We start from the raw sequence: 14,269 nt of genomic DNA on the forward strand, positions 1-14,269 counted from the left end.
GTGACACTTTTTATTGGCATAGTGCCGATGATAGTGGAATAATTACTAAGGATGAAGCGATAATATGGTTCTTCCTTAGCGTACTTTACATAAACGTAGTTATTGTTTCCAATTTCTTTTTCAACTTATAGTTTTTGCTAATTTGCTCAAATTGATCTTAATCAACTGTATTATATTCATTAAACACACCTATATAATGTAAAAGTAAACCCCATGTACCTATAGACTTTCAATAAGTTTTACAGAGGAAATTGTTTTGTTTTTTGTTTCAAAATTTTCCGTCATGCAGATTTGAAAGCATTTACAAAATAAATAAATAAATAAATAAATAAATACATAATTTATTATGTAAGATCCCCTTACCCGTTTTTTAGATATGCTTTATTTACATTTAAATAAAATTGGGTTGACCCACTTACCCCTTACTATGAGTTAAGTGGGACACAATCCAATTTTTTTTTAAAATATAATCGTTAAGAATATTTAAAGCATTGTTTTGGAAAATAAAGATATACCTTTGTTTATTAATAATGTAAACAATAAAATAAGACAAAAAATTTAAATTGTTTTTTTCAAAACTTTTGTATAAGGTTTCAAAAACGAACTATTCTCAAAAGAAGTCCCACTTACCCCCACCAACCCTAAATTTAAATTTATCTCGATTAATTTCAAATTTTTTCTCGAATGATTTTAAATAGGAATTTCACTATAATATAACTTTTTGATTGAAACACTTTCTGAGGTTAAATTTAAAATTGAAATCAATTAAAAAAACGATAATTTGCTTTAGATCCGTATTGTTAGTTTGTGTGGCATTCATTACGCATGTGTCAATGCTACTTTTTAAAAACACAACTAGTACTCTAAAAGAACTCTAATACTCCAGAATAACAAAGCCAATTTCTGAGAAATCCATGGCTGAACGAAATAACTTTTTGGAGTATGTTTGTTTCAACATAAAAAGTTTTTTTTTCATGATGCAAATATTAGAATTATCATGCTTTAATTACACAAAAAATAGAATTCATAAACTATTTGCATTTGAAACTTTATAAAATAAACTTCAACTTGGGGAGATTTATGTCAATATTGCTCAAAGATTTAATAATTGACACTGGTAAGAATGCAATTCTTTATGATTTTCTTGGGAATTTTCTTTATCAACACTGTCGTTATTCTGAAATTACAAATATTTCAATTTTAATAAGTGACTGAAGTTTGAAGTTGTGTGTGTGTGTGTTTTCTGAAATGAACAGTAAAAGTTAAATGCTTTTGTTTTTGGTTTTTATTTTCATTTTATTTTTAAAAACGCAGTTATGTATAGAGTTTTATAAATACTATGCCCTTCACTTTGATATTGTACTTCGGTAAATAGAAAGCAGGGGAATGTGAGGCATAGTGAAATAGCGGCCAAAGTGAAATGGTGAAATGTCTACTCTGTTTTTTGAGCCACTTATCTAATAATATTTTAACTATGTATTAACACACGTTGTCTATTCCAGCCAAGAAAAATATACCCCTGAAGTTCAAAGCATGTGATAATTCAAGCAGTTTTCAAAAATGGATACTCAAATTGTAATATTTTGCTGTAAGTCAAAAATTCTTTTTATTATTATCAAATAATATTTTGTAATTACGATTTGAAATATTAATTGAGACCCTACTAGTATACGGTGCAGTATTTATTTAGCTCATTTGTATTTAAAATATTTTGTACAATTAGTCAAGTGCAAGTGGTGCACAAGGGAAAGGGCGAAGTGAAATAGGTTATTTCGTTTACTCATTTACTAATACACTACCTATTTATTTATTAATTATTATTTGTTTACTTTCCTTCATTTAATAACTCATTTATTCATTCGTTCATTCACTTATATTCTTATTCATTCACTATTTTATTCACTCATTTATTTTTACTCAGGTCATTCAGAATAATTAATTTAATTATTTCCGTTGATCATTAATATATTTTACAATTGAATAGAAAATATTTTATTTGAAAAAATGTCCATTAAAATCACTTTGCCTCATAAAAAAGGTGAAAATTTTCCACTTTTTTGAAGACCCAAACTTACTGTCAAAAATGTGAATTAATGTTTCAATGCAAGTTTTATTGTAAAATACAATGTTCTCTCTTTATGTGTACTGCAATTTCCAATTTGTTCCTTTTGAATAAGCTAAGCCATCTTAACCATTTCACTTTGCCCCACATTCCCCTACTAGTGATATTTAATTGATATGAGCAGCTTGTCAAAAATAAAAAATCATAAAAATAGCCTTTATTAGAACAATTTTATATAAAATGTCTATCTTGAATTGTGAATTAAAAAAGTCTTTTTTAAATTAAGCTAAGAAATCGTTTGCCTATAACAAAAATTAAATTATTTGAATTAATTTCACTTTTTTTTGTGAAATTTCATTTAATTTAAGAGAGACCAAAAATTTAATTTAGGCCACTATTTTAACGCTCTAAAACTATTTTTGCAATATATCCGAATATCACAAAAGCAATTTTCTTCATCTTTTAAAATCGATCTTTTGAAAACTTTTTAAAGATTCTTTTCTACTCGTTCTCACCACAGTTTCATGCCCAATTGTTCTCGAATAATCGATAATGAAGGGTTTTTACACAGATAGAACAAAAAAGAACAGAAGAATGAAAGCAGGTATTATGGATTCTGTTCTTTTTTAAATTTTTTTCTTTGAGAAGATATTTCTTTTGTTTTGATCGCGAGGTTCTATTTTCATGGTGAATACTCTTTTGTATACAGGCATTTAACGGTGTGATTTTATTGATTCTACTGATGGATTGCGAAATAGATTGGGCCGAGCTTTAAAATTGAATTCATTACTTGATGGAGTTCGTGGAAGTCTCACCCAAAAGTAATTTGATGCAAAACACTTTTGAGTAAAAATAAAACTGTGGTCTGTTCCCGAGGATATTCTTCAGTTTCCGATTCTTTTTTAAATTTTGATTTATTAATACTAGCTGTATGCAGTGGTCTCGGCTTTATGAGATCACTTTGGGGCACAATGACTTTTTAAATTAATAAAATATTGATAACATTAAGTCAGTTATGCGCCATCACATAACAAAGTCAATCTAAGGCCCCTATATAAAGCGAGCTGACTTAACTGACATTTTGGTTCCGAAATTGTCGTGGGACAAAATTAGTATTTATGCAAAAGTCTAGTTGCAGAAAACTGGTGACCAAGGTTTAGATGCGTTGCCTGATTGATGTTTGATTATTTTACTCTGTAAATGAAAAAGATTTAATTCATACAAATTGAAAACAAATAAGGTGTGAAAATGAGGTTCATTACAGTAAACATTCCCCGATACATTTTTGTTGAATTTGTGAACTTTCTCCTTCTTGATTTACCTTAAGTGTTATTATCACTTGTTTTACGACATAATAACCAGCGAACATTGTAACATAATTATAAATGATAGAAACAAGGTTGAATTCACGGTTGCCTTGGAACCGAAATGTCGGACAAGTCGGCCGGTCCTTTTCAGGGAGTTCTAAGCCAATCTAAACGGACTGTACAGGATCTGAAACAGAAGCGCTTAATAAAAACTCTGATTATAAATTGAAACTGGTAGCCAAAGAAATTTTTTCACATGGTTAACCAATGAAATCCTGAAACCGTGTCAAAAAAATAATCTGAGATATAAGCTCCTAAACTGTAGGAAGATGCGAGAGGTGCTGCGAAGCGTCTATGTTATTAAAATATATGTAAGGTGAGTTTGGCAAATATGGTCAAATAGACTGATAAGACTACCCTCCCCCACCCTTTTTTTGGTGTAGCATAGGAAAAATTTGCTAGATCGTGACTTCATCGTCGTCAGAAAGCCTAACTGATGATAAAGTGTTATCAACAAACATTTTTTATGAACCAGACAAAAGTGCAGCAAAAGTTATTACAGTATTGAAACTAGATAAATTTAAAAACAAAAGCTACGCATACTGAGTTTCAAACTAAAATGAAATTTTTTTTCCGATTTTGTTTGTTTATTTTCATTAAAATTAGAAGGCATATATGAGCAGTGAAAAACAAAGGGACGTAAGTGGACATTTTCAAGTTTGGAGCAAAACGCGTTTAAAGATAAATCCTAGGTAGGCTTTCATTTTTTTTTCTGAATCATGCTGTATAGCAGCACCTACCAGGGGTACTAGTAGCATCTCTTGCCCCAAGACAGAGGAGAGGTTCACCTACCATGTGTACTGGTTATCAGCAAATTTTTGATTTTGTAACTTACATCCCTTTGCTTCTCACTGCCTCATATAATTCAAAACGAGCTGATGTGTGCCTCACATGACTTCCTTTTACTCCAATTTAATGCCATTTTCCCATTATTTCCCAATTCTAATGTGATTCAATAGTTTACTCTCTAAATATCACCAACAGTGGCCAAATTAAAATCAGATTTAAAAAAAATCACCAAATTTGTCGCCAAGTTGGCGACAAAACTTGGCACCAAAATGGTGGTGATATATCGACAAGTGTCCGCCAAATTATAACATCACTTAAGTTTACATCGAAATTAACAATGATTTACCCCCAAAAAGGGGCAAAAGACCCCTTTAGAAACACTCGAATGCAACCAAAAGGGGAGGTGCACAACTAGACCCTACTAGGAGTTTACGTACCAAATTTGAATTTTCTAGGACTTACCGTTCTTGAGCTATGCGTCATACATTCGCACATCCGCACATACATACGTACATACAATTGTCACGAGAAAATTCGTTGTAATTAACTCGGGAATCGTCATTACGGATATTTCGCGTGTCTATATGTTCTTAGGCATTATCCACGTGTGGTCGAGTCGAAAAAAAAACTTAATATTGATTCGGGGGTGAGTAAAATGGAAATTAAGGTCGAATTTTGAGTGAAAATTTTTTGCGAATACAATACTTCTTTTTTGTAAAAGGAAGTAAAAAATCATCAATTGTTGATTGTCTGCAATTTTAAGTAGCTCATTCATCGCCATCTCGAGCGAGATTTATATTTTCTCACGTAATATTTTATTAACTCATTATTTTATTGTTTGAAGATAAAAAATATGCCCTTCTGATATTACAAAACTATTTTTACGAAATTTATAAAATTAACAATGTTTTGTTCGTCGTTAATAAGGCGTCATATCAGCCCTAAGGAACTGCAGCAATAGCCTCTGATGACAGACCCAAACTTCCCGTCTTAAGCAGAAGAATTTACTTGAGATATATTTAAGCCTACGTCTCAAGATTAAAATTCTTTCCCTTAAGCATGTTAAACTTTGGGGCTTCACAGACCATATCAGCTTTAGCTCAGCGTTAGATTATTATCTTTTCAAGGCAAGTTACTTAATGATTAAAACAAACAATAATGATACTAGTTGGTTCTGTGCTTTGAAGATGACTAGAATACATGACTATGTGTAATATTTTGAAGAAAAATTCAGAAATGTATTAGAATTTGGGTTAAATTCTTAGTTTCTTAACATTTAAGAACATTGTTTGTTGCTGAATGCGATGCGTTGATGCGTAAAAAAGTGAATTTTCTTGTTTGACCCGTAATATGAGCGAATTAACAGTAATCCATTGCAAATTTAGTTTATCATTACTTTTGCTACTTTTAGTTCTGTCTTTTATTATATCTAGAGAAATGAATTTTTTTTAAATGTATTGCCTTCGTCAGAAAGTTGTTGGTTTTAAAGAAAAGTTAAAGTGCGCCCCGAGAAATAACATAACATATTGTTAACATGTTTCGAACACCAATTTAGAAAAAGTCTTCCAGTTGTCTGAATGTGCGTTATAATGTGTTCCGTTAAATAAAAAACGAATTGATGTGTGCATCACATGACTTCCTTTTACTTCAAGTTTAATATCATTTTCCATTTATTAGCAATTTTAATATGGTTCAATAGTTTACTCTCTAAATATCACCACCAAGGGCCAAATTGAAACCAGATTAAAAATGAAAAATCGCCAAATCTGTCGCTAAGTTGGCGACAAAACTTGGCGACCAAAATACTGGCGATATATCGCCTAGTGTCCGCCAAATTATAACACCACTTGAGTATACATCGAAATAAACAATGATTTTCCCCCAAAAAGGGGCAAAAGACCCCTTTAGAAACACCCGAATGCAACCAAAAAAGGAGGTGCACAACCAGACAAAGTTCACTATTTTTAAACAATTATTTAAATTGGCGCGCAGCCTCAATTTCATTTTTTACGCGTCTGCACATGACATCACAAACGATGAACTGTCATTCACTGTTGCCATCAAAGTAGAGGGTAATATTTAATTCGCATTTTTACTCACATATGCTGGCAGCGATATGGTTGGTAGCAAGCGTAGAGCGCAGCATTCAATTCGTTTCTGAAATATCATAACCTGGAAACGTGGTAGACAGCAAATGGAGTAGTGGCCATGTACAGCATTTGTGACATCATAAAGACTACGCCTTGTTTGAAAAAGTCGGATATTTTGAAAAAATAATTAAAAAATGACTATTTGGTAAATGAAAGCATTTTCTGGATACATGTTATTATATATATATACTAGCTTACTACCCGGTGTTGTCCGGGTGCTTTTTAATGCAACATATCTTTTGGACAATCAATTGAATGAATTATTTCCAAATGAGCGTAAAAAAATACATTCACAACGCTTTCTTGGCTCAAATCTTCAAAATACTTTAAATAACACAGAAAATCAAGCATTTGCCGAAAAGGTAGCATCAACTTGAAGCAAAAAAGTATGAGGAATATTGTTTGGGCTCTGTAGTGTCCACTGGTACGTTGTCTGAGGTTGAATCAGACGGCCGGTACGTAAATTGTCATTGTGGCAAAGACAAATGATTGTCTTTTGCACATCGTGTGGGACAACCTTTTGCGTGATCAAAAAATGCAACAGTACTTATCGCATGCATTTTATTCAGAAATAAATCATTGAATGTTTCCTTAGAAAGAGTCGTGAGCTTACCAAAAAATAAAAGTCAATCCCTATATCAGGCACAAATATATACAAAATAGTCTTCTTGGACACGGTTACAATATTTTCAGATTAATTTAAAATCATCCTCAATGTCCAAAAGCTAAACAAATAGTCCACCGTACAGAAAATAAATTCAGTCAGTGTTGTTAACAGACGATAACACTCCGTTTTACAGATTTTTTGCGGTTTTTTAAGAATGAAGGTATGAAGTGATAGGTTATTTTGTATGTTTTCAGGCAAGAACATTTCGCAGAAAAAGTTTGCTTAGTATAAAAAAAACTTTACCAAATGTGTCTGCTCGCTCTTGCCATGGTGATTTAGTGCCATGCCATAGAGTAAAATTGGATAAGTGTAACTTGCCTAAAAAGACGCACGTCGGCTACATTTTATTTTCTTATATTGACGTCAAATTTCTATTTTCGTACGTAAAAATGAGAGTTAGACAGTAATATTAATGTCTTGTAAAGATTTAAAATTTGTCAAGATTTAAGTTCTAGTTCAAATTTTTAAGATCTAATACTTACCGTAAATGTTATACATGATATCACACTGATGCAGATAGAGAGAACATGTATTTAAGTTTGTTGCTTTAGAGAGAGTATTCCTTAGAGAGCATCAAAATTTTAATTTATAGAGATACAGTCGTTGTGAGAGGTGGGAATGGGTCCACTGACTACATTACAGTCATTATTTTAAGGTATGTAAAACATTAAAAATGGAAGTAGGTGGACGTGAAGTTATTGAACGAACTATTTCAAAACCGCCAATTAAATTGCGTTATAGAGAAAAAAGTAGGCATGTGCTTTTTGGTCACTATCCGTGTTAGATTTTGTCTTTTAATTATTTGCAGGCCGTGAAATTTTTTGAAAAATAAATGTCTTGTTTGTATTTACAACTGTATAATAGACAAATCTTTTGTTTACATTTTACAGCATCTTGTTGCATATTTTTTTCTTCTTATCAACAGCTTAAAAGCAATCGAAACGTATTTCACGTTTCGAAACGTAGTTTAAAAATTAAAAACTTAAATGATTCACATTTTTCTAATCCATGAATTTAATTCAAAACTTTCTCCTAAATATTGTTCTTAATCCACCTCCCAGCAGCAAGAAGAATTACATTTGTAAGTGAAACCAACCTTGATCAAGTAACATAAAGCTATCTATATCGAAAATAGTTATATCTCACATACATTTACAGCACTTAATCGTCCAATGTGGTTAAACGTGAGATACAAAGTGCTTCACCTTATCCCTATACTGTTTAAGAGAGTTTAAGCTATTATAGCGATAATTTTCTATTCATATCTCACAGCACTTCTTCCATGACGGTTGAAATGCTTAATAGTAGCTACAAACTTCCAATATATTTTGATTGTTTACAATAGCAGTTATCGACCTTAGCTTTTTAATTGGGAATGCAGCTTTTTTCAACTTATTTCACGATGAAGAAAAAACTTCATATTGTGGAGTAATATTTCATCATGCCTTTAAATAGTAATTTATGTGTGTCAAAAGTTGCATCATACCTGCTAACAGATATAAAACTATTGCTAGTCTGCGAAGATGCTTCATCAGATGTACTCTTACTCGACCATTAAATTAATATAAAATTTCAAATGAAGACATTTGTTTATATAAAAAACGTAGCATTTTTTTGCAGTTTAAAACAATTCAAATATAAAATAATATTTATTTGCATTTTTTCGAAACTTAAAACTCCAACCCTCCCAAAGTGTATGAATTTCACTGAATTATATTTTCGTGTGGTTTTGCGGGGGAAAAAGGTTTACAACCTTTAATTTTAGCACATATTGGCAATCCTAGTATGGTAGCTTATTTGCATGTAAGAAACGTCATGACCATCCCCCTCCCCCTTGAAAAACAAATTCCAGATACGCTACTAAGCACAAATATGATTATTTTGCAATTTATTTGCGAAATTAGTATTTTTTACTCTTGTTCTTTGTTAGAATTCAGCGATTCAACTTAGTTGAACCGAATTAGATAAAGATCCGACGTAAACCATGGAATAGTATAAAGAACATATGAAGATTGGTTTTAAGCACCATCCAACATTAAATTGTTGAAGCTTATACATGGATAATGAATGAATTATTGATACCGAGCTGGTTTTGATATTTTCTGGGCTGTTCATGTTTAAAGTACTAATCTATAATTTCGTTCTACCATTACTGCAACAGAAATACCAAAAGAAAGCATACAAAGTAGGTTGAACCGTCGAAGACCGCAATTCATTCCTACTTTGCAGGATGCTATTCAAAAATGGCTTAACAGCAGCATTTTGATTTCGTTCGGTTTTCTTGCCAAACATGCTTTACTGTTGTCGCGAATCGGCATTATCGGCCAACGTTGAGAATACCTTTAGTTTTGATTGCATTTAAAATATTTCCTGGTGGTTATAAATTGCAAATCATTTTTATTAGCTTGGAATTAAAGTTCCTAAATTTAACGATAGTAGTTAATCTTTGAAGAAACTTCATCTAGGGAAGTTTATTACGAGCTTTTCATTAAGACTAAATTAATAACTATACACAAATTCGTTCGTGTAGAAAAGAGTAATTTTATGACTCAAAATATGAATTTAGACCATTTTGGGCCTTTTTAAAATTTAAAAAACCAGCCTATATGAACAACAATTTACCTTTGTGCTAAATTTGGAAGAAATCCGACGAAAACTGGATTTGTAGAAGGGACATAAATTCCCACACATCCACAAACATACATGTTCTTTGATAGCCTGGAGCGACTTTTATTTAACCGAATTAGGTTATTGGTTATAGTTCAATTGAATTACTTAAAGATTCGACGTAAATCGAGGAATAGTATACAGAAAATTTACACATTTCAAATTGATTTGGTAAGGATCATATGAATGAAATAGATGTGGTTTTAATAAAAGTATTCTAATGCTGAAACAGTCGAAGATAGTGCTTCAATCTTGAATGTAATATTAATACCTTACTAATGTTTGTATTTTCTCTCCTATTAACGTGGAAAACACTGATAAAAAATTACACGCAATCCTTACTGTTGTGGATTTTTTAATTAAACAATTTTTCAAATTACAATTTAACGGTAGCATTCAAATTAAGTAGAACCATGGGTAGCATCAATGGATCTCTGGGGCTACGAAACGATGTATATCACTATTTCGTATAACTACGGTTCTCTTACCAAACACGCGTTTGACTTGTCGCTGAAAGACGTTAACGGCCGTTGTTTATGATACTTTTTGTGTTGATTGTGTTTAAAATATTTACTGGTGGTTATAAGTTGCAAATAATTTTTATTAGCTTGGAATCAAAGTTCTTAAATTTAACGATAGTAGTTAATCTTTGAAGAAACTTCATCTAGGGCAGTTTTTTACGGGCTTTTCATTTAGACTAAATTCATAACTATACACAAATTTGTTTGTGTCGAAAAGAGCAATTTATGATTAAAAATATAAATTTGAACCTCTTCGGATCTTTTTTAAATTCAAAAACCCGCCTTTATGAATTCCTGAGTAACAATTTACCTCTGTGCCAAATTTGGGAAAAATCCGACGAAAACTGTGGATTTGTATAAGGAACATACACATATACCCACAGACCACCCACAAACATACATCTATATATATATATATATATATATATTACTCATTCTATCAACTTCAGTGGTACTTTTGACTGAAGGGAAAAATCCCATAAAATAAGCATTTATGAGTAGCTCTGCATGCTGCGCTGCAAGGCTCGTCGCCTAGGACTTTTCTCTGAAACTGGACCGTTTTTTTTTCTTTCTTTTTTCAAAATTAAAGTGCACAACAAGTTCCCGATGTGTGACGGAAGTTTACAATGCTTGTATGGGCGAGTTCATAGCCAATCTGAACGTTAAAACAATGGAACAGTGGAAGTACTGAACAGCGGAAGAAGTACTTCAGTGGGTTTCCAGGGATTTTCTTCCTGTTTTTTCTTTAGTTGCAAACTTTTTTTCTCTTTAAGGTGTGCCTTCTTATAGACACCTATTTTAATCTATCCTTATGCCGTCTACTGAAAGTTGACCTGAATTTTTAGGACAAGTCAACATTTATAAAAAGCATTTGCTCGTAGCAATACATGCATCGTCGTTTAAGACTTTTCTTCAAAACAATAATCCGTTGAAGTATATTTTCAAATTGTCTATCCTTTTCCTCTATGAAGAACAAGTTATTTTCACTAGTTTTTTATTTTTTTCCCGGATGAAGATAAAATTTCCTATTATGCTCTTTTTACTAGAGATATATTTTTTTAAATCTTGAATATTCATACCGAAACTGAATGATTTGGATGTAATCACATTATATTTTCATGAAAAGAAACTTGAAGAAAAGCATCTTTTCTGCAAAAATAGAACGCAAACCCCATGGCGCTTTCAGACACAACACTGACAAAAATATTTATTTACTTCTGAAGAAGTATTCTATTCCATTCGACAGGAAATTAGTTTAAAATCAGCTTGAAGAAAAATAATCTCAAGTTCCAGAACTTAGTTGGAGGACAATGAAAATAGAAGAAAAAACACAATAATAAAAATAAGTACTCGAACTCTTTACAAAGAACTCTAAAATAAGTATTCCGCAGAAAAAGAAATAAACATATTTCCTTTTAGAACAGACGCATTGAATTTTTTGTGCCCGGAGGAATATTTTGTGAAATCTAATTGAATTCATTTGTTTGATGGGGAAAGAGAAATTGAATTATTATTTTATGCATTTGTAGTTGAATAAATCAATATTAAATTGGGTCTCAAGAGTTTAAAAACATAAATTTATTTTTGAAGCTAAGGAATCATAAAGATGTTTTTTATAATGCCAGTACATTCTTTTATAATGAAAATGTACAGTTATGTTCTTTTCAGTATTCAATAATTGGAACGAGATAAATTCTACAAGAAGAACAAAACGAAAACGAAATACCTTTTAAAAAGAACGTATAAAATTGAACGCGGCCTGTTATGAAGATTAATTATTGTATCTAAATCCATGGACACATTATCTCTTGAATGTCTAATTGAGACAACTACGATGATTTTTACATTATTGGCCATTCCGTCAAAAATGATTAAGCACCTCTCTCAAAAGCTGCACTGTACACTGTAAAAAAATTCCGAAACGTTACTGGTTATTTCCGTGGTACGTTTCGTGATTTCAGAGGTTTTCACCTATTTCCCCAAAAAATCAAGTATCTTCGCAAAAAAGTTTCCTGAGTTGCTAAAAGATGCACGAATGCAGACCTTGCACTGGTGTGAAAAATATTTTTTGCTACCAGTTTAAATATTGACGGAGCGTGTTTATTAAGTGTATCGGCTTTAGAATGTTTGTGGCCCGTCCGGATTGACTAAGCTTCCAATGGGAGCAAATAAGTCACTGGATAGCTACAGCTTTGCGAGGCTGGAATTGCAGGCAAGGAGTATGCTTGGTTCTTGCTTGCAATTTTCGCGTGGCCGCGGATGCTCTAATACCTCTGGAGCTTTCTTGGTAAATCAGGAAGGTTCTAATCGAATAAATTAAACCTATTTAATTTTTCTAGAAGGTTCACGACTGGCTTTAGTAGGAGCGATTTCTTAATATTTCAGAAAGGTTACTGACTTTTATCAGAAAACGTTCCTGGTTTTTGTAAGATATGTTACTGGTAGAAATTGGGCACATCAGCTGCCTATTATTTTCCAGGAACGTTTCTGAATCGTTTTTACAGTGTAAAAACAATTCAGAAACGTTCCTAGAAAATAATGGGCAACTAATGTGTCTAAATTCTGCCAGCAACGTATTTAGCAAAAACAGGAAGGTTTCTGGCTGAAATTTACGGACTTTTCTGAAAATAACCTGGAATCTTTCTGAGGAATTCATAAACCATCCCAATAAAAAATGAGTAAAGTTTTCGAAAAAAATCAGAATTCTTTCAAGAAGCCTTGCATATGTTTATAGCAATCGCTTAACACCATTCTGATTTACTAGAAAGGTTCAAATAAGCGTTTGAAAAAACACGGTCATAGCGAATGCACAACTGCAAGCTACCATCTAACCCGTTAATTTCCATCACTTCTCTCAAAGTTATCAGCGTCCGGAGACTTTTTTTCGCCCTTTTTTGAAACATAGTCAATCCAAACGGACCATCAAAATTCTTAAACTGAAACACTTAATAAAAACTCTGATTATACATTGAAACTGGTCGCAAAAAATATTTCTCACAAAGTCCAAACCCGTGAAATCTCGAAACAGTGACCAGAAATAATCTTATACGTTTTGCAAATTTCTGACAGTGTAAAGAGCATTCCTGTTCCTTCATACCACCTCTTTAGAATTTTGAAATAAATTACTTTCTTCGCTTTAGTAAATAAAATTGAATTCTTCAATTAAAAAAAGAGACGGTTAATTAATATTTATAAGTAAAATTAAAATAATATAACAACTTGTGAGGAAAACTACCCCCCCATTCACACTCCTTTAAAAACACTCCAGCACTGTTAACAATAGTCTGGAAAATGAAAATGTCTCAAAGACTTCATTGACTGATATTCTTAGTAACTAGAAAATCGCCCGTCAAGGTATGACGGGTGAAAATTGCTTATACATTTGAACGAAGCAACTGCCTGTTTGGTGATATTTTGACGGTTGAAATTGTAACCCTAACTCCAGTGGATTAACCCTAAACTCCAGTAGGCAGCATTCATAGTTACCGCTTTTTCGTTTCTTCATTCCCCTGAAATGACACAGTCTTACCAGTAAAACAGTTAATCCAGTTCAGACTTGTCACAATAAAACCTTCCCTGCATATTAAACATTACCGAAACATATTGTCTAATTATTATACAATGGCGCAAGTTTCATTTTTGATGACGTCAGGATCGTTACTCGATCATTGGCTATCGTGTATATGATTATTTTCACGCTGAATTCAAAAATATGATCCGTTTTTCTCCATCATGTTGATTTATCTGCTTTTACTTTTCATAAACTCAGGTATTTACTCAATTCATATTAAAAGATATTTTGGAGTGAGACATATAATAAATTGAGAGAAAGGGTTGATTGGTTTTGGCGACCCTCACTCTAAAGAAAAGCGCGCAATCAAACGCTTTCCACGATAAACGTTACTGTTATACCTCAACAAGTAACACAAGGTTAAAAAAAAGATTGTTATACAGGTGAAACTTTAGTTGGCAATAGGTGCTGGTTAGTTTTAGCTGAAAGAGAAGGTATAGTATTGCGTGAAATTACATTTTGATACGTAACATGT

The sequence above is a fragment of the Uloborus diversus genome, chromosome 8 (assembly GCF_026930045.1).
Source record: "Uloborus diversus isolate 005 chromosome 8, Udiv.v.3.1, whole genome shotgun sequence".
Classification (NCBI taxonomy): Eukaryota; Metazoa; Arthropoda; class Arachnida; order Araneae; family Uloboridae; genus Uloborus; species Uloborus diversus.